The sequence below is a fragment of the Lepeophtheirus salmonis genome, chromosome 7, assembly GCF_016086655.4.
Source record: "Lepeophtheirus salmonis chromosome 7, UVic_Lsal_1.4, whole genome shotgun sequence".
Classification (NCBI taxonomy): Eukaryota; Metazoa; Arthropoda; class Copepoda; order Siphonostomatoida; family Caligidae; genus Lepeophtheirus; species Lepeophtheirus salmonis.
This window is the reverse complement of record NC_052137.2, coordinates 39,135,472-39,158,366: the sequence shown is the minus strand read 5'-3', so window position 1 is coordinate 39,158,366 and position 22,895 is coordinate 39,135,472. Positions and strand designations below refer to the sequence as shown.

The 22,895-nt window shown below is 29.9% G+C and overlaps 2 non-coding genes across 2 annotated transcripts; both read left to right on the top strand.

Moving 5' to 3' along the window:
* The first annotated feature begins 4,880 nt into the window (after window positions 1–4,880).
* TRNAR-UCG (transfer RNA arginine (anticodon UCG)) lies at window positions 4,881–4,953 on the top strand. The gene has a single exon. It is a non-coding gene; the product is annotated as a tRNA-Arg (tRNA).
* A 10,149-nt stretch (window positions 4,954–15,102) lies between these two features.
* LOC121121702 (uncharacterized) lies at window positions 15,103–17,276 on the top strand. The gene is made up of 2 exons (XR_011781091.1): window positions 15,103–16,050; window positions 16,139–17,276. It is a non-coding gene; the product is annotated as an uncharacterized protein (transcript).
* Window positions 17,277–22,895: the final 5,619 nt, after the last annotated feature.

Genomic DNA, 22,895 nt, shown 5'->3' with positions numbered 1-22,895 from the left:
CAGCTATTCGCAGAAAATTAAATTTTTTGGAGAAAATTTCAAAAATCCACAGCTGTTCACAAAAAATTTCAAAAATTTAATTATAAAGTTTGGAAAAAGTTTCAGATATAATATTTGTTGGAGAAAATTTTAAAAACTCATAGCTATTCCCAGAAATATTTCAAAAAATTCAAAAATACAAGCTGTTAAAAAAAGCTGTTAACATAAAATTTTAAAAATCACAGCTGTTCACAAAAATTTCAAAAAAAGCTTTCAAAAATTTCAAAAATTAATTTATAACGTTTGGAAAAAATTTCAGATATAACATTTTGGGAGAAAATTTTAAAAACCCATAGCTATTCGCAGAAAATTAAATTTTTGAAAAAAATTTCAAAAATCCACAGCTGCTCACAAAAAGCTTCAAACATTTACAGCTGTTCACAAAAAAATTTAAAAATTAAATTATAACGTTTGGAAAAAATTTCAGATATAACATTTTGTGGAGAAAATTTTAAAAATCCATAGTTTTTCGCAGAAAATTTAATTTTTGTAAAAATAGTTTGAAAATTAAATTAATCGTAAATATTCTAGTAAAAAAAAAAATTACTTTATTCTTGAATGTTTCCTTTTGAAGAATTAAATGAAATAATAATAACACCAGACTTAAAAAATGAAAAGTTTTATATTCAGAATACCAGCTAGAAAAATCAGTTCTCACTTTCTAAGAGATGTTTTTTACAACTCTACTCATTACTCCACAGCGTTACTCTCCGTCATTCATGAGCGCATACACTTGTGTTTATACTTGATACGTATATGTGTTCTCTTTAATCATGAAAGAATGCTAATGACTAGTAGTGTGTCGGTCCTTCTTTCTTCCAGTTCAACTCAGGACTCAGGGGAAATAATGGTGAGTGACGTCATCAAAGAAAGAACTTTATAAGTTTTTAGAAATGTAATACAAGAACAAACTGGACCTAGAGTGAACTGCATCATTCAGTCCTTAATAAGGGTGTCTACCAGTAATTATGAGAGCTTTAGAAAATTTAAAAAAAAGAAAACATTTTTCAGGTTGGCAACACCAACAAAACTTGCACGCTTAAAATATGCTTAGTATTTACAACTCTAGGTATTAACGCCAAAATACTTATTACTTAACGAATCCTCAATTAATTACTCCATTTGAGGAACTGATACAAATAGTCTCAAATATTATTTATTTTATTTGTATACTGTTTTGCTTATTGCCTAATTAATGAATTTATTTACTGGGGGACTTCTAATGGGATGAATGTATATTTGTGCGTATATTATGTAAGCTTTTTTCTCTCCTTATTTCATTTCTGCATGAGTAATTTAGTTAATAAAAGTCAAAAGAATAATAATGAGGTGAAAAAGTGCTAACAAACATTTCCTTGAAGCCATGGCGTGTCAAACAACTCTGCGTCAGAGATTTCAAGTTGGACAATCTTCATACATATGTATGTACATATACGTTATTTTGTAACCAAGGTAGGAAGAAGTCGTCTTCGTCCTGGTAGTTGTAGACTTAATTAAGAATTCTTGAAATAAAGGTGACAAAAAATTTCAAAAAGAAAAAAAAGTTAAGATAAGAAAACTAAAAAGGGAAAAAAAGTAATTAAGAATTTTTGTCATCTTCTTATTCTACACACACAAAAAAACATCTCTTTATATTTTGTTAGAAGATAAAATGTTCTACTTCATCATAAAAAATAAAAAACAATGTCATAGGATCCTTTTATTTCAATTAAAATAGTATATTAATTTAAACTAACGTGTCCCCTTTATATTACTAGTTTAGAACAATTATGTGTTATTCCAATAGGTATACTCAGCTCAAGTTAAGTCTTTTTTAGAACGCAAAATCAATAATTAATTGAAGGTTGTATGGTTCCTTAATGTGGAACTTAAAATCACTCTAGTTCCTTTAACAGCCCTTCAAAAATTCTTAAAATTATTCACCCTCTAAATTGCATCATTTTGACTAATATTGTAGTAATTTACCTCAGTTTAGAAATAGAGTTGTTTGTGTAAAACCTAAAGTCTATTTTATGTACAATAGTCGTTGGTCTTTATGTATATTGTATACCTTTTTAGAGTATTTATTATTCTTTTTAGAAAATGGTTGAAGATAGATTGAGGATGACATTATTCGCAGAAGTTTTTATTTGAGAAGTCTTTTTACGTCGGATTTGGACACGAATTTAAGATTTAGAGCTGCACGGGGCGGGACCGCTATTCATCTTTAAAGTAACTTATATTGAGTAATTACCTATACAATTTGAAAAAACTACATTATTTATAAATCAAAGCTTATTCCCGGATATTAATAATAACATCAAATCTTGTTTCCTTGAATCTAAAGTAATGTTCCAATTAGGAAATTAGGGCATTTCATTATATGACCATGAAATACAAATAGAACATTCAGTAAGTTGATACATTTTTATAAAATTGTATTTTTTTTTTGTTTGCAAAAAAAACCTTTCTAATTGTACCTAAAAATGTCTTAAAAAGTACCATTCATTCAACATAAGAGCCATTTAGTGAGTAAAAAATATCGTATAAATGTTACAATGTTTAAAAAAAATCATTTTCATATTTATGATCTAAAAAAAACATTAGTCATATTAATGAAATATCGCTGGAGATTGCCATGTATCATTGAGCGTGTATCCCTGATGTGTAGTATATTCATATTTTTGATCTTAGATATGACAGATTATGTATATATTTATGAAACATTGAGAAGAACTCAAGAACTGTTTTTGTTAGTGAGTGCTCTAGAGACTAATGTACTCCCGGCTCATTCTTGAGGAGACAACATATATGAATTGGTATAAGTATTGAGTGGCTTTGAGTGTGCTCATGTAAATGGAAAGTAATAGTGAGGATTTGTTGTAGAGTTATCGTCCATATTGTTCAAGCAAAATTTGCCTTTTAGCCTACGCCTAATTTAATTTACCGGATTCTATTGCAATTATATTAATAAAGCATAGGTTTTATGTAGATTAAAGCCTGGTTTTCAAGTTAATACTTAATATCTTAAATATGCATGATTACTTGATCCATAAAATACTATAAACTGGTAAGAGAATGCTCAATTGTGCCCTCTACAAATGGAACAGAAGAAGTGAGAAATTACTACAATGACATATTATAACTTAAAAAGGCCATTTGTCGATCATTGGTCACATTTTCATGGAAAAATATAATACTTATGACATTTAAATAGTTTATTTATGTTATGCACATTGTTGTAATTTTTCATCCCCAGATCTAGAGGGTGCGTTGAGTCTTCGTTTAGAGGTTTTCTAGTATTGGATGACTTAAAATAACAAATGAAAATGAAGCAACGAGCGCGTGTAGCTAAAGCCTAAAAAGGGGAGTCTCTATTTGTATTATTTAATGCAACTTTTTTCTATCCCCTTATCGTTACCAAAATACTCCGAGCAATGCCAGGTACACCCACTAATATAAAAATAATAATTTTATTTTATTCACCATCATTTGACAGTCCTCAATCCTAACAAAAAGCTTCTAATGCGTGTAGTTAAGATTAAGGCGGGGAAGGATATATTATTCCCCTGTTATGGGTCATCGCTAACTGATAATGATGTCAAAAAAGAGGTTTCTTCAGCCCACATCCCAGAGTAGTACGTATATGGATGTAAGTGCTAATTGGTATATTGTTGTATTGATGCACAATATATATTTTGGAGGCACATCCCCAATGAGTTTAAATATGAGTCTAACCTCCATAGGTCAGCTGTAATTTGATTCATTCCTCAACAACAAAAAACAACAATTTAAGAAAGAAATGGAATTTACTTTATTTGAGATCAAATAAGGTCAAGTCCCTCAAAAGAAAGGAAGGAATCAGACAGACCAAAAAATGTCACGTTTTTATATTCAAAGCTCGCTTATCATTCTACGTATATTCAATTAATCTTTGTTTCTTTTTATTATATGAGTAAAAATAAAAAAGAGGAAAGAGAAACGTGCTGTTGATATTTATCAAGAGCAGTTTGGTTTTTTCTCGATTTTTTTTGTTTTGTTTTTAAAATACAAATTCAGAAAATTCGTTCGTGCAAAAAGTCAAATTCCATTAGGGATTTGAAATGTGAGTTAGTTTGTATATGGCTATATTTGTACGTGATTCAAACAGAGTATATCGTACATTTATAATATGCAATGTGACATTGTTTTGTCCAAGGAATAATAGACTAATTGGCACAATAGAATACATTCAGTCATTGAAACATTCGTTCCTTAAATCCTATTCTACTATGTTGTATTTAAGTGGGATCCATTGACACAAAAGCGAATTTATCACATATATACATCATTCATATGTGTGTGTGTTAAAAAGAAACAGAGAGGTGGAGAAACGAAGAGAAGGGAGGTTCGAGAAACCCCTCAAAACATGAGGAATTTAATATACATGTCATTTATATATATAAAGTACATTTTTGTAATGGTAATTCTATACGTTTTATGTCAAAAAGAATATCTTTTTTTAAAAGAACAAATTCTTATTTACATTTCATTTTTCCTCCTCTCCTTTTTTTTTATCATTTGTGTAGTACATTGCTGTACATTTTGACTTGCCTGATGGGTTTGTACATATACAAACATAAACACACATGAATTATTGTTGTTCGTGTAGTTTATTCTATTTCATCTTATTTTTTATTTCAACATTATTCAAACGTGAAATGTCATTCCTTTGTTCAAATCCGTTGTAAAAAAAAAGAATTATGAGGAAATATTATATAAATTGTATGTTATCGTATAAAAAAAAATTCTTTTAGAAATCCATAAAAGATCAATTACATTTTGTTAAGTTGATTCATAATAATTTTAAGTATTAAATAGTCGGCCGTGTGGCCTAATGGATAAGGCATCAGACTTCGGATCTGAGGATTGCAGGTTCGAGTCCTGTCACGGTCGTAAACTTTTTATGGAGAAACTGTCCATTTCATGGATTAATGGCATATAAGTATGAACCCAAAATATCAATCTTTTGACACTAAAAACACTGCTAAAAACGTTTATTTTGTAAGAAGAAACATTTTCATTACAATAGTACAGTGTACTTAATGGTTTTTTTTATTTATATTTTATAGTGAACCTAATTGAAATTATTCACAGAATGTTTATAATTAATCAGACACAGTTCATTATAGAAATGTGTTCATGTGGGTCGCTCGTATTTTCTTTCATTCCTTATTGCAGCTCATAAATGACTTTGTCACATGGGCAATATTATTGTTATATATATTTATGAGGAGTTATGCAAGGTTAAAACTCTATTTGACACCTTTTTAGATATTATATAAAAATGGCTAGGGCATACTTAACCTTTTCCCCCCATAATATTTAATAAGGAATATAAGCGATATATTTCAAAGTGATTGTTAGTGTTGTGTTTCGGTCTGAAATCCTAAACCGGCCTGAGACCGTTATATTTTTTGTTGGACCGAACAACAAAAAGCTTGGTCTGGACTTGTCTCATTTAATAATTCAGTCTCCATCGGTCCCAAAAAATCGGTCTGGACCAGGCTCATATAAAAATTCAGTCTAGATCGGTCCCAAAAGAATCGGTCTAAACAGATAAATTGTTTATAACATGACATCATATGTACAATGACGTTAGACGAAGTTTACACAGAGATAGCTTGGATTAATTTTGATCCTACCGTCTCTTATTGTATTCAGTATTTGTTCTAGAGCTTATCGTGTACATTTGAGATTTTTTTGATAAAAAATGAATGACAGTTGATCTAGAAAAGAAATGGTTTCTCATAATATATGAGAACGAAAAAAATAGGTCCACGGTCAGAGACTGCAGTCTTGACAGAAAAAATCGGTTCAAATCTGTCTAGAAAAAATCACTTAAGACCGAACTGTAAATAAAAATCGGTGCTGGACCGAATTTTCAACACTAGTGATTATGTATTTGTAAACGAGAAGGGAATTAATTATTGTTGTCCTTTAGACGCTGTAAATCTTCTCTTAAATGGAAATAGTAGATATCATTTTTCAATTATAATTCGTATATATTCACGTATAAATACTTTATACATTCAAAAACAGCTTGAAATATTAGGTGATTGTAAGTATTTATATAGTTGGAAAGGAAAAGTAAATATTTACATGACTTGAAGCTCTAATGCCCACAGCTTTTCATACTTTGTATCTTTTATTTACTTATATATTAAGTAATATTTGGTGGTGAGTTATAAATATATCCAGTTAAACAAAATTGAATGTTATTTCAAAACATTATTTTTTCTAATCCTTTTGGATTGATCAAGGGAGTCCGCAAGATTATATTTTTTTCGGGGTAGGGCCTTGGTTTTTTGATATTTTTTGGAAGAAAATATTCAAAAATAAAAAAAATTTGACACAAAATTCAAAAGTCTATAGATATTCCAGAAAAATTAAATTTTTTGGAAAAAAATTTCAAAAATCCAAAGCTATTCAGAAAAAAATTATATTTGTTTTTTAAATGTACAATTATTCAAAAAATTTCAAATAATAAATTTTTAGGAAAGAAATTTCAAAAATCTATAGTTATTAACAGTAACACAGATCCCAAAAATCTAATTCCTCAAAAAAAAAAATCCAAAACTTTAATTTCTCAATTTTTTTCCAAAGAATTTAAGTTTAAGGTAAGTTATTGTATATATTAATTATATTTTTGATTTTTTTTAATTGTCATCATTATTTTATCAGGTCTTTCTTTTATTAATTTACCTTTTTCTGAAAAGAAATTGAAAAAACACCTAAATAGTTCGTCGTCAATTCTTCCCAACAATGAAAACTACTTATCAATCATTGTAGTCTATATTATTTATCAGGGGTGTAAACACGAGTGATTTTCTTGTATCCATGAAAATATTTATCGACCTTATTAATCGTGAGTGATCCATAGTCACATCAACCAGGCCTTTCTAACAAAAAGAAACATTATTACGACACTGTCATTCTCAAAGGACACATCTAATAAATAATTATTCAATATACATCTCTTGGGATTACAATTAAGATAAGATAATGCTTTAATTATAATCATATCTCACATTAGCTATTACTTAACATAAGACCCTATGTTATCTTATGTTCATAATCTCTTAATACAATTATACAAAAATACCTCTTTATTAGTACATAGATGGCTTGACTTATTAATTCTACAATATTAATATGTTTCAATTAGAAGCACCATAATTGAATTCTATAGCAAAAAAGCAATTCCCTCTACAAAGCAACACAGCCTTTTATTTTGTAGAGGCAGTAACAAAAATAAAATGAAATTAAGGCTTCCGAAATTGTATAACTATTAGTCAATTTGTCAAGTACTTGTTCAGCTTGATGTCTATAGCCAATTAGGTCTGGACAATAAAATTATTCTTTAGTCATAAATATATAACTAAAGAGTGCATCGATTACTGGAATTATAGATAAGTGGGCATGATGTAATAAGAAATGAAATACATCATTTTGTTTTTATATTATTTTCCTAAATGAATACTAATTTGGGAATTTCAAACAGTGTATGTTGTCATAAAAAAAGAAATAAAAGGCTTTAGGATGTACTTAAGAAGGGAGTGTGTCATTGGGGTTCATTTTACTTATTATTAATGATTATTTGTCAAATAAAATCGGTAATTAGCTGGCATTTTGATGAATCATAAATAGCAATTCAGTAAATACAATAAATGTTTTTTGATGTGATTTCGAATCAACAATTGTGATCCTCAGATCAGTGAATGCTTTTCAAATCTGATGACCTTCTAGTATATTTGTACTTAGGGTGAAATGTTGTGCATTAAGACAAAAGTACTAATTACCTAATATTGTGTTGTCATGGAAAGTAGAAAAGTAAAAGTGCTTGAATATCTAATATCTTTCAAGATATATGTATTTCTATCTTGGATGTGGTGACGATGAAAAGAAGGATGACCTATAGCGGGGGATTGGTCAAAAAAAAAACCCTACAAATACTGCAGTCCTTTCAGTTTTAGTTAAATTTTTCAGACCTATGACCGGTCCTTATCGGTCTTTTATGGAAACTAGAACAGCTCAAATTACGTAGTTACTACTAAAAACGACATTTTAGTCTCTGAAGTTTCCAGATACTTTCAATTAAATGTTGGAGGTGTGTGTGACTAGAACACATTATTTTACGTTCTAGATACTATAAATCATTTTTTAAGTTATTATATTCTTCAATCCTAGCTAAAAGTGAAGAAAATAAAAAGATAGCTATGACCGTAGGACTAAAGACCGATGAATCGGTCTTTAGGATGTTTAATGGTAAAAAAAGATCGGACATAAAAAAACACATGACTCATTTGGAAATCAGTCCTAGGACCGATCCAATACTAATGACACATGAAAAGTAACGTTGTGATGGTCAAAAAAAAATTAATTGTCCCCTTATTCAAAAGATTGCTAAATTATCTCCTACTGTAGCAGACTTTTTCTTAATTCTTTTTTGCAAGAATTTTCTCGAGCAGGGGGGTTAAGCAGAAAATCTTTGAAAAAATGTGTGTATTTGAAACTTGAAATTTTTTGTAAAAAATGTTGATATATATTCATATACTAATTAATTAGTCAAAATTTGTGACTTTCGTTATAGATTTATAGGAATATATGATGATCCGAAAAAGGACCCTATCCACGTATTTGGTTATCCGTTGCACCTCTAAAAAATATTACAGCATTGTCGTTATTGACATAACAGACTTTTGCTGATAAATTATAATTACATACTACAACGGTTTGGATTTTCAATGTACCCTATACAAGATTAAGGAAATTAGAGACGGATTTAATTAATTACTTTTAATTTTATTAGTAACTTTTTGGATTTTGAATAAATTTTTACAGCACTTCATAACCTAATACAAATGTGTTTATAAAAAAAGAAATATATTAAATGGATTTTCAAAAAATAACGACATCAGTTTGTAGAAATATATTTTTTGCATATCGTGTAATTCCAATTTTTTATATTGCAAGGTTATTGATGCACTCATCAGATCTTTTCATTGACAGAAAATCCAAGATTCTTATTGGTAGGAATTTGGAGCTCTATATATGCATGTTCATGGTATTTGAAAATAAGTTTGTCGAATTTTGAATGTGAGGCGGATAGACAATACGATCTATATAGAAAACGACTCAGTTTTCCTGAAAACTGGAAAAGCAGAATCAGATCATCGTTAAGAAGGAATTAGTGACGGAAATTATTTTAACAGTCCAATACATATTTCCGCTAATTGTATTTATTTCTCCAGGTCTTGTAAGGACTGTGGGAAGATATTCAACTACTACACAATCCACGGATTTATAGATTACCCTTCTCTAAACCTTTCTAAAACAATTTGTAAAATTAAATGTAAAGGGTTTGCAAGAAGTGGCGATGAAAAGTTTCATAAAGCGATTGCACTTTTTGGACTTTCACGATGAAACAAAGGAACTATCCAAGAAACCAAAGCAAATGACTTTGCTCTATTGAACTCAATAGTAATGATTGCGATGAGGCTAACGTCGTATGAACCAATTATAAATGAAAAAAAAAAACAAGAGCTATAATTTTGATTGCATTGCAAGATAACGCTAAAAATTACAAAGAAAGAAATGGATCCATGATCCATAGTAGCAAAATAAATATTCAGTATCTTCCATCTATGGCTATGGCAGTCGAAGAATTTTTAAATAAACTTTACATAATTTTAATAAAAGCTTAACATAGAATCTTTTTTTTTTTATCATTTCCCTTTTGTGTGTTGTTTTTAATTTGGAGTTTTAATTTAATTCTAGTGAATTTTTTCTCCGTTTATTTGTACAATATATAGAACTACTCCGGGGAACTAATTTTAAACGGTTCTAGGAAATGGCTCTGGAGTAAATTCCCATTAAGAAAATGTTCAATGAGAAAATTTCCAGTCATTTACTAACAAAATCAGAATAACTTATACCTAAAACTTGTTTTTATGCCATATCAGAGCTATCAAGCATGTTAAAACCAACCCCTTCACTTAACAAATCATTTAGAACCCTCCAAAAACATCAAAATTACCCCCGAGCCCATGGGTAGCTTAAGACTACACCATGTATGTTTAAAACCACCCCCGCTGTTTTCACAAAGCATATATGCCCTTCCAAAAATAAATCCCAGGTCCATGGATTGATTAAGAATATGGCAAGGCTACCCAGGAGTTTAAAAATCCCCACCAACTCTTCACAAAACATTTAGACCCCCTCCAAATACTTCAAAATGAACCTCAGGTCCATGAGTTGATAAAGGCTACGTCAAAGTTACCAAGTAGCTTAATTTTATAAATGGCAATTTTCCAGAGGCATTTTTCTCCAGCGCAATTTTCCGTGGACGAGTTTAAACTATAATTCTTTTTATATTTATAAATACGTAAGTGCGACAGACTTTATTTGTATAATCTTCTGTTATATATTAATATAAATATCGGTGAACTGAATAATAAATAAAAAAGATACTGAAATTGAATTGAAGTTTTATATATTCTTAATTATTACAATCAAATGTTTTTCACAAAGTTTGAGTTTAGTATCATTATAAGATACTTTGATGTATTCATAATTATATATACATGATTAGTATAATTGATTGACAAGTTTCATGGAATCCCCCCTCAGACCCTACATAAATCAGAGAAACGTTATGAATCATGAGAAGAAGGGGATATGTATGATGTAACAACACTTTGCCTTCAAGGATAAACAAGGAATTCGTCAAGCCAGTATTTATTTATTTATTTTTGAAAAATGAGATGATTTTATTTTCTTCCCTAGGAAAGAAAAAACAGAAATCCGAGATTTCCCAGGGACTAATATAAACATAGTTAGAGTTTATTTGTTTTTTCAATATCTAAAATGAAAAAGAAAGAAAAATAAAAAGGAGTTGAAATATGACTGTATTTATAATGGCACCCTGTGAATAGAAAAACACACTACTACAGTTTATGAACTTATACATAATATCCTTCCCTACACTCTTTTGTGTGATAATGATGGGATTTTTGTATTTCATTTGAAGGTCCTCCATCTAAAAAACTGTTGACAGATCATTATAAATTATTTTTAATTGCATTTCTTATTAATTAATAAGACATCCTATACATTTCAACATCTAAGAGGTGCCATCTGTAACTATCAGATCCATGAGCTACTCTACTCTCTATTTGGATAAAAAAGCTGATTATATGTATATGTAAGTACGTTGTACTTACGTTGAGTAATTACTCAAATACCGTTACCTATCAAAAACTATCACAATGATGCCAACTGAAAAATAAATCCTCCTAGAAAAACAGAGCTTTTCTAACTTTTTCAGCGCATAGACCACTTATCAAATTATTTTTTTCCCCTTAGATATCCTATTGGATTTTATCAAAATTATTGATTTTAAATGTTTTTGACAACTTGCACGGTAATTCTCACTTTGATAAATTTTTTTTTTTTTAATTGGAAAATTGTAATAAAGAAGAAAGAAGAGAAAACTTAATAAAAAAATCCTAGTACAATATTAAGATTAAAAAGAAACAAATCAAAATATAGGAAAAGTATTACTTGGATAACATTGCTAGAAAATAATGATTTAATCATTTATGAGTGAGTTTGATGCTTGTACAACAATTTGTTGTCAATTGATTTCATTTTTCTCCTAAATTGACTAGAAACTCCACTTGATCCCCTTTCCACGAGGTATGATTATGGATAAGCTATTAATAACTTTCTAGAAATAGAACACAAAGTAAAGTATGCGATAGAGATTACCACTGATACTCTTCTCTGAATTCCACTTTATGTTCATTAACACAGTGCATTCTGAAACACTGTTAACACTGTTAACACTGTTGTAACATGACATTTGTGTCTTCCATTTTATCATATGGTCGTATGATCGTCTATTGTGCTATGTTCAAACTGGTTTTAAAATTAGCATGAAGGACATTTAAATGTCGAAAGTAAAATTCAAGTCTTCCGATTTTCTTCTTCATCAAATCCATTTTACTAAGAAAGGCTGACACATAGCACAGTAAAATTAATACAAGTATTTGAGTTATTTCATTAGACTTTATTGATATGTATACACAAATATACAGAATATTAATTCACTATTAAATTTATGAATGCAAAATTTGCGTTCTACGTAACTTTGTGACCTTCCTAAATATGTTTATTTTACTAACATAGACCCTAATAGCTCTATTTTATCGCCCAAACCAGTAGATATAGTTCACTTTGTAAACCTGTGGTTTAAACAGATCTGTCGTCGTAATAATAACTCCTGACGACTGCTAAAGATTCGATCGTATCAGCAGAGGCTCCTTTTATCCATGAACATTAAATATTTCATTTTTAGTTGATGGTATTATGAATTGAATATCTATCATATGTCAAACTCGCACAGTTACAATAGATTTACCTCAAGGCTTTTATAGCCCACCGACTAAAGCCCTTAGCAACATCCCATTGTCCCATTCTTTATTTTTATTCGTGATTATTTTTCATTATTAAAAACATTAAAAAAACCTCTTTATATTCTATTAAGTAGTTAGAGAATATTTATAACGTCATGTTATTATAATACTTTAGGGGTTGATCACTCCTTTTAGTATATGTATGGGTTTGCTTTTTTAATATATTTTGTCGGTGAAAAGTTGCCGAATAACCTATTTTTTTTATTTTGTTAGATTTCATTGATTATTTATTTAATTTTGACTTATATATGTACATTGCATAAATTTTATAATATTTCATTTTATTTGTCATAAATAAATAAGCCGTGATTGGTTTGTTGAGCCTTTTGCCCTCCCCTACCGTTCACTCATCAACTTATGGACATATAACAAAAAATATTTGTGTAGATATTAATTATGTATGTACATAAAAATACATTCTATATATATTAATTGATAAAAGTTCTTGTCAAATATTGATTCTTTCTATGTATTTTCGTAATCATATTTTTCATTTACATAGTATTACAAATAATTAATGAATTTTCTATATATTTTTGTCTGTTTTTTTTTTTTTTTACATATTGATTAATTAATTAATCATTATTTTCCTTTTTTTCTTTAGATTATGATATTGAGTAACGAATTCATCATCGTTTTTTGTTGTTAATCTGTATTTGTAGTTGTTTCAAATCTTTATTTTTTAGCGAGTAAGGTCTTTTTCAATGTCATATATTACTTTGACTTCAATGACATTATCCTTTCTTTATTCAGTAAGTACTATACATAATTATGAGCAAGAATAATTCTTGATGCTGGCCTTAAGCTCCCGCATATTTCTCGGTGATGTCTTCCTAATCTTGTTTACTAAGATGCTCCATACACTGAAGTCGAGGGGATTGATTTCAATACCCCCTAAATATATATATATATATATTCCTGGGGACGCCTCTGCATTTTTGTCATGTGGACTTTTTGTTCAGAAAAAACCACTCTTGTTTCTTAAAAGAGAATGATGGATCCTTTTTATATTAATCATTTTGTCCTCATTCCATGTGAGGTCATGTATGTCATCTTGGTATAGCTATTATTCTGGTTTACGTGGTTTGAAGTTGAACTTCCATATCCAATTTGAATAAACGTGGTTTTAGGCCTTACTCCACTACTTTAAGTGACCACGTGGCTTATGAATGTCAATTGAGTACAAATTGATCATTTAGTTTTCACCTAATTATGTTTTTTTTTTAAACAAATACCTATTTATATTTTAAGTGTTTATTAAAAAAGTCATTCTTAATTATACGAAGAAAAACATGGATCCCATATATGCATGATTATATTTTGAGGGGGGTTTGGTTTTTGTAATTGTAAAAAAACTTCAAAAATTATTGGCTGTCACGGAAAATTAAATTTCAAATATTAATTAATTTATACAAAATTTCAAAAATCCATAGTTCTTCGCAAAAAATTAATTTTTTTGGGGAAAAAAATTGAATTATTAATTTTTTTTTGCGAAACAAAATTGAAAAATCCTGAGCAATTCATAAAAGATTAAATTTTTTGTAAAAAAATTTCAAATATTTTCAATCTTTTTTTTTTTTGGAAAAATTTCAAATATTAAAGTTTTTGCTCTGCTGCATAATTTTGCCAAATGATTAAAGAATTTCTACTAATAAGGAAAAATTTACAAAATTGAACTTACTCCTCTGATATATATTTTCATTTTCCCCCCTCTATTCCCTTTGACGTGATTTATGGAATCTTATCATATTACTCCGCTCTCCTTGGTTGATCCTCCCTTCCCAACGAGGATCAACAGGATTTTAAGACCCATCCCCTATTCCTAAATATCCCCAGGATTTGTGCATACCCCTTGAGTACAAAATGACTCAGTTTTCATCCAATCAAGTAAGTGCCTTTCCTTTACATGGCAACACACGATGACTCCTTTTTCGACACATATGTATGCGTTTGATAACCCCAAATTATGACTGATTACAACTTTATGCATTCTCTGATGAGGAGTGTATAATTAGGCCCCATACATAATGTATATTTATAGAGGTAGGAAAAGAGACGTCTATAATATATATTTGCTCCAATGAATCACATGGGTTTTTTTTTGTAGGGTTCCCTGTAATTTATGAACATTTATAATTACAGGACTTTGTTAGTTATTTTCTTTGTCGCGTAAAAATGAGGATAAAATGATAAGCTATTATACGAGTTTTCCGCTGTTTTTTTTGTTTGGAAAACAGAAAAAGAAACGAAAAGCCTTTTTTAATATATATTATTATTTTAGAATCCATATTTCACTTTTCACAAAATTAAAATATAATTATTATTAACATACCTACAAGAACTTCCTAATAATGTAGCAATGTTAATTCATAGCTTCGATGCATTCCTTCTTCTGTTCAAGACGATGAAGTATAAAAATGCGTCAACTTGACGCAATAAATAATTATTTGAATGGATAAAAGTGAATCTCTTTATTATTATTAAATCATGTACACTTAAGCGCAGTGTAAAGCGTACGCGGGACGAATGTAAGGCATGCCTTGTATGAAAAAAAAAAAAATCAAATAGACACACTGTCGGCTCTCTGACTCAGTTAATAGAAAATCGTGAAAGGCAAGAGAAGATAATTTCTCTTTGAAAAATTGTGTTATTTTGTTTAGTTTTTTACGGATTCATATAGTTTTTTATTGATTTGTTAGCCGCTCTCAACTAAGGATATTCATTACTTAAAGATTAAAAGACATAAAAAATATATAATGAGTACCACAGCCAGCTTTTCTTCTCAGTGAGATGTGTGTTTTCAAATAGTATTTTTTTTTTGCGAAAAAAAAAAAAAAAACCAATAAGAAGAACCAATAAATGAACCTCTTTGTTTATTGATGAATACAAATTGAAAAAAAAAAAAATCAATCTTTGCAATGGTGTCCGTGATTGTTCCATCCTATGGAGGATTTGAATCCCTTGGATTTCCGTCTTCAGACCATTTAAAGTATCAACTAGGCTGTGTACCCTCCTCCACTACATCTGTTGTTTCCGCTGTGCAATCCAAGAACCTTAATATTCACCAGTCGAATAGTCCTATCATCCCCATCACCAATAGCAATATCCCCTATTCCAGTCATCGGAAACGGAAAGTATTGGTGATGGATGCGAGCAAGGGGAATGGTGGGCCACCCATCCTTCGCTCACCTCCTAGCTCAAGCCTCTACAAACCCCTCTTTGTAGATTGCTCTGTAGAGTATGAGCTTCCAAACGTACCCAAAGTCCCAAAAAAATAGTTTGCCCCTCCTTGTCATACATCCAGGTTATGAGCCAAAGAACGATCAGCATCATTCCGAATCGGGTAGCCCTAGCAGTAGTGGTGCTAATAATAGGATGGCACGGAAAAGAGATGCCTCTTCCCTTCAACAACCCAATAGCAACAACTACATTAATATTCATTCGTCCACCCATCCTCCTCATCCACTTTATTCGTCATCCATATCCGCTGTCCCAAAAGGAAACGCTTATTCAGGTAAAAAAAAGACTCCGTAGAGACTATCTCTATTTGTTGAGATTATATCTCAACCCAGTTTTTAATTCTTTCATTATTTCTCTTACAGCCTGTTGCTATTCCGTACCTATCACTCCAGCTCCAATGTCCGAAGCATTGAATGGATCTCCCCCCGTCCGCTAAAAGGAGCCGACCTTCCAGTGAGTGGTTATGTCAGCAACGGAGGCTCTGTGAACAGCAGCAGTTGAAGCGCTATCAGCAGCAACAACAGCAACACTTGGTCTCCGTGCAACAACAGCAACAGCATCTTTGGAGACTCAATTCCTGTCCACCTCTCATTCACCATTCCTGGAGTGGAGCTTCTTGCTGTAGCTCCAACTGCTGTCCCTCCAATAAAATGTGGTTGCAACATCAGCAACAACAGATCTATGCTAAACAACAGCAGGTGCAACAACAGCAGGAGGCGTACTACCAGCAGCAATTACTAAGGAGTGGTGGCGCCTCAGGGTCGTCATCTCTCTGTCCTGGTTGTATTTCTGGAAAATGCCTCTTTGTTTGGAACAAGGAAAATCTTTCGGCGTATCGTTGATCATTCTGGAAAATGTATTATTTTCTTTGTACGATCATACGAAAACTGTGAACAAACATAACATGTAACGTGATGACCCCCCATGACTCCCACACCCCCCAAAATACACACACACACTTCTTTCATTGTGATTTTTTTTACCTATTCATAGTCAAAACATTAATAAATTATTATCTCCATTATTTTTTAGAAAAAAAACAAAAAAACCAACAGTTACAACACACAGATAAAAGGTGTCTTCAAAAGATTGTTATTATAATTATTATTATTATTATTTATATGTCAAGACTGATTAATATATTATTAATTATCATTTTTACTACTACATACATTGCTATATATTTTCTATTTCCATAACCTCAGGAATAATTCTTGTCCAAAGGCTAACTTTGTGTTACATGTCAAATTTTCAGATTAGTTATTATTACCTACCTTAAAATCTAGCTATATATTTTTTCGTTCAATCTCTGTATGTTTTTGATCGTCAGTTTTTTCATTTTTTTTTATATTTTTTTGCAAAAAGAGAAAAAATATTTATTTATTGTTTTTTTTTCCCCTGTTTGCTTTGACTCCTTTTTTTTTTTTTTTTTCTGTCTCAAATTAATATTTAATATATAAATATTATTGACTTGCGTATGAAATATACAGATTCCAAACATGTTGTTATTACAAAAATAAGTGATTCTACTAATGAATCCCATCATTAGTAGAGGAGTAATATTTAGTGTTGTGTCATCCTTTTAATGCACTTAATTAAGTCCTTCCAATCCAAATATTTTTGAGCTGTTTTTATATATAAATGGGCAGGTTATATTTTTTTTAAATTAGGTTTGTGTTTTGACAAATTACTAATTTTTGGCCTAAGTGAGGGAAATGATAAGAAAATTAAAAAATTGAGGCTTGCAGAAAATTGAAGAGATTCTTCAAATTTAAAATATCTTTTCCAGTTTTGACTTGATAGAGATGTTTTAATCCTAAATTTCATAGAGCCAAAAATGGAGAAATGAAGAAAAAGATGTTACAAATATTAATATTCTCGCAATTTTTATTTTGACAAAAAAATTTCTATCGTAAATTTCTCATTAGAAATGGGAGAAATTGAGAAAAGATTTGCCAAATACTAATATTTACGTAATTTTTAATTTGACAAAGATGTTTCTATTGTAAGTTTCTTAAAAAAAAGAAGACAACCCGGGAAATTGAGGAGATAATTTTCAAATACAATTAGTCTTGTAATTTTTTATTTAAAAGAGAGGTTTTTATCCTAAATTTCACAAGCAAAGAATTGAAAAATTGATGAAAAATGTATTTAAAAACATGGCTGTCTACGTAGAGTCTACATTCATTTTATATGTGCATAGTAGTCATAACTAACATACGAGGGCAGTCAGAAAAGTTTCCGACCTCAACGTGAAGATGACAGTACTTGTAAATAAAAGCTAATCACATCTATCTAGCATTTGTTGACAGTTACTCACCAAAGTTTCAGCCATTTTCGACGCGCAGCTGTTTTGCAACAGTCGTTCGAGGGGATTGATGTGAGTGTTTTTGTAAAAAGGGACAAAATCGAGTATCGAATTGTCTTTAGAATTTTTTTTTTTTTTGAAAGTGTAACCTTTATATATATTTAAACAATAGCAAACATGCTTTTTGTGTTGAAATTTGAGGCGTCTAAGTCAATGTAGCTCGGGGTATTTGAGCCAAAAAAAAAGTGTATCTTGAACAATAATTTTGTTGAGAAATACACCAAGTTCTATTTGGATCGGTTATAGAGATTGGAGCATCACTAGGACAAGTATGTAAAATTACAAGGAGTCTGTTGAAAAATAAAATTCAAAAAAAATGTCCTATACTTTTATAAGTTTGAAAACTTTTCATACCACCCTTGTACATAAGTTACGACCTTAATTAATACAGCTTTTATGTACACACAATCTAAAGGGATAAAAATCACGGGATAAAGAACTTTTTTTTCCTTCTTATCTAATAATTATATTCTTTCCTTTCCTTATTTCCCTTTGCTCTTTTTATGTTGACTACATACATAATATATAAGTCATTTAAAAATATAAAAAAACTTAGTCTGTATTTTCTTCTTTCTTTCAAAGTATTATTCAAAGAGGTGTAAGAACCTTACATAATTTAATTTATGGAGACGTCCCTCTCAACTCTTCCCTGGAGAGATTTAATATGTACATATGTACAAGTGATGTCCCTGCTTTGGACATTTCAAAATTGTTCAGAAGAGATAAAAATTTTAATTTTTATCGCTTTTGAAATTTATGTTTTACCAAATATAAAATTTTTCAAATGAAAGGACATTAATACATTGCTATTTTTTGCCAAAAAGATACAACAATTGAATATAAAGAGTAGCATGACTCAATTACGAAAAATGTGATTTTTATGTAATCAAGAAAAGATTTATCCAAACCAATTTGTGACATGTTGGTTTTGCTATATGTAGCTTTATTTTTTATTTAATATCTTCTCCTTCATAAAAAGTTCACATCCTAGACACGCCGTTGAACAGAATGACAGCTCTTGACGATGAAGACCGTGTTCATGGCGTTCCACACTATCATGATGGTAGGTCGGAGCAAATCCAAATTTGAATGAGAGGTGCCCCCAGACATTTTTCTCTAAGATGTCTGTAACTGCAAAGTCCACAGGGTTGATGCCAGAGCTGGAGGAGAGTCACAATGAGGCAGCCCAGAAGTTAGCCTCATTGTTGCTGCATAAGTTTTGGGTTTTCTTGTTGCTGCTCCAACATAAAACAAAACTTGTTATTATTGTTTCAAATGTCATCAATTAAAAATAACGGAAATAAATTATGAATTAAATACTTACTGCAAGCTTTGTGTTCCCACTCTGAATGAGTTTTTGATAGCATTCTCCCACCTTGTCCTAATCTACCACTTCATATTATGAGTAACAAAACTAAAATTGTAAACACTACTTCAGATGAGGTTACCAGAACCACTTCCAGATCCCTATAATATAAAAACAAATATAATTTGCCCTTCAACCTATAAAAATAATGGCTAAATCATACTTCTTATAACAACATTTGCGGCTCCACTGTAATATTTGATTAAAGTCAGATAGATACATTATTTTCCTAAACAAGAGCTGAGGCGTGATGACTCCATTTTTGAACATTTGAACAAGTCAAAAGATTTTTATGCTTACGTAGTTATGGATCGAATATCTAAAAAAAAAAAAAATAATGCAAATTTATACATTTTTGAAATTTATAAAATGCGGATTATAATTCGCTAATGCAAGTGCTTTTTTTTTTGTAAGACAAATGATGTTGTAATTTTTGAACCCTATTTGTATTGTATAGATTATCTAGAAATGTAAATATATACATATTTGAAATTGGCAGATTTTAGTTTGGATTTCGAATATCAAAATTTACAAAAAAAAAACTAAACAGTGTATTTAGCCAGGAATAAATAATTACTTTAATGCTGAATCACTACTTGCTGCTATCATTTCCTTTTGATTTGCTAAAATTACTGGATTATTTTGTCTTTACGAGTAACATAGCTGTTATTTTTAGAGCATTATAACATGCTTCAGATTATATCGTCAAAATAGTGAGAAAAGACACTATAACTACTAATAGTGTACATCGACCTTGCAAGGAATATTTAATTATCATTATCTCAAGTACATGTAGCTTATATAAATTATAAATAGCACACAACATATAATTATGTAAATGTTGTGTAGAAGTTGCAACCAAAAAAGGAGAGGAATACTCTTAAATGAAGGATTTACAGTACTTGGTAGAGGATAATACGGTAATTGAATATTTCATGGATTATCGATGGTACTAATGGTGTAATTTTTGACTATTTCACTATATATGCCTTAAATATAAGTATTCTGTGACACATTATAAAGTTCAAAAGACCAAGGTTAAATTACTCATAAATACATATTAACCATGTTATTTTAAAAGATCAAACTGAAATGATAGTATCAATGTATAGTTAGTCATTAGAATGACCAATGTTGTAATTAAATAATGCATTTCAAGACGAAGAAAATGCCACTTGTAAAATTTGTTTATACAAAGTAGTACAACTTTTATACAACATGAATACGTTGATACATTATTGATTAATATCAAGTAGAGGTTGGCCTGATTATTTTATCAGTTTTATCAGCTGAATCTAATAAGCAGACTTTTATAAACATAGATTTCTGGGTGGTCAAGATAATGAGATCTAAACTTGTTCTAGATATAAAATCTCCATCCTCTATACACGTGAAAACCCACTTAAGTACATTATCGTTCAAAATTAATCTACAGAAACGGAGGGAACTTTTCGAAAAGCAGAAATCCTTCGTAAAATTGAGGTTTGTATATAAATAAGGGGGAGTTAGGAAGGAGAAGAAGAGTACAGGAAAACTCCTATTCATATTAGTACTAATCATCTTATTTCACATAGGGATCAGCTTCTCTACCCCCCCCCCCCACCCTCTCTCCTCCCCTCTTCTACATTTTTTTGATAATATAATGAGCGATTGTCAATCAATCTTCGTTTTATATTCACTTTTTTTCGTAGCTATATTATTCCTTGCCTGTCAGTCTCTTTATTTTCAAATAATTTTTTTGGAAAAATACATAAATAAATATATATACATTTGCATAAATTTAATTATGAGTTTGAAACACCAGGGTATTTTCCAAATCATTTCTTAGACATAATATTAAAGAAGAAGAAAAAAAAAAAAAAAAAAACTTCTGATTCAGGAATTTATACTTATTATTATTTTTTTTCTTTAAAATAAAATCTTTTTGCCTATAATTTCTGTTATTATTTTTTTCTCATTGTTATTTGTCCTCAGGAATTTTTACTTTGCCTTTAAAGCATTTAAATTTAATTTACGACTTCTTACATATATACTTTTATCTTTTTCTAAAGAGAAAAGGAGCTTGTAATAAATTAATATATATTAAAAATACGGGAATGGAAATATTTTTTATCATATTTATTATATAATATAATTTTCTGGGAAAGAAACATAAAGCAATATATAGGTATATGTAGCTATGGCAATGGTGTTAGCCGTCTACCTTTCCGGAGAAGTGCTATCATATGTAGGTACACATTTCATGCAATATACTATAGACCTTTTCCCTGTGATATCAGCATGATTGATGTGAGGCAATTTGACGGCATAAATAACCAAGCTTTATAATAGTACAATACCCTTTTTTGACTCATATTAAGAGAAACAGTGAACTAAAGGACATCAAAAGTGAGACCAGCAAATAAAATGACTTAAAAATTAAAATCTATCAGAAATGTATCACTCCAACGACTCGTATGATTATATATCGTATCCTAATATACATTGTAAATATGTTATTGTATCTTAACACAGTCTTTTTTCTGTGTTGTAGACAATAAATTAATTAAGACAATGAAAATAATAAGATATTTTTCTCTAATTGTCCTACTTTTTTCCTCCTTAATCGGTCAAAAACAAAATTAATTGCTCAAATTTAGCCATTTTTTGTGATTTTCATTACATTTCCCTTTGCTTATACTCAAATATCCCGTTTATAATTGATATCAAGTAGTATACAATGCAGTTGTAAGTCTTTTTTTTAATTCTTAAAGCCATTTGATGATATATTTTATCAATTTACAAACTTTGAGGCTGGTGTTGCTTTTATTTATGATTGTGAGTATAGTGAGGACTGGGAGAAGCTAAATCTATTATGCAATGAACTCAAACAAAACAAGATATATATTTGGTTATACATCTGTATTTTGTCTTTCTCAGATATGAACTAACTCATCCCCTTCTCTGAACATTCATTAGAGCACACACTCCATAATTCAAACAGATCAATAAAATACGTCATAATCCTTCTTTGTAATCCCGAATGTGGACCCACGTGACTTTATGTACATAACCTCCCGAGTTCCTTCCTTTTCTCCATGGGGATTCATTTCTGTTAAGTATAAGGAGAATGCATTTGGCAAGTTGCAAACAAGGGAGACATGTCCCTTACAGATTTATTACATTGATGAAGCTATTATATATATACATATATGTAGGATTTTAAATACGAAGCATTTTCAACGTGCGAGTTTCGTTGTTGCTCGCAATATGAAGAGTGTTTTTTTTCGTTTTCTAAAGATGTTATCATTATTTTTTATTCATGAAAAGAGAAGATCTTTGTAAAAAGTAGTCACAAATGAGTGTGCACAGGGATGATGGAGAGTAAAGCAGAGGATTTGCCGGG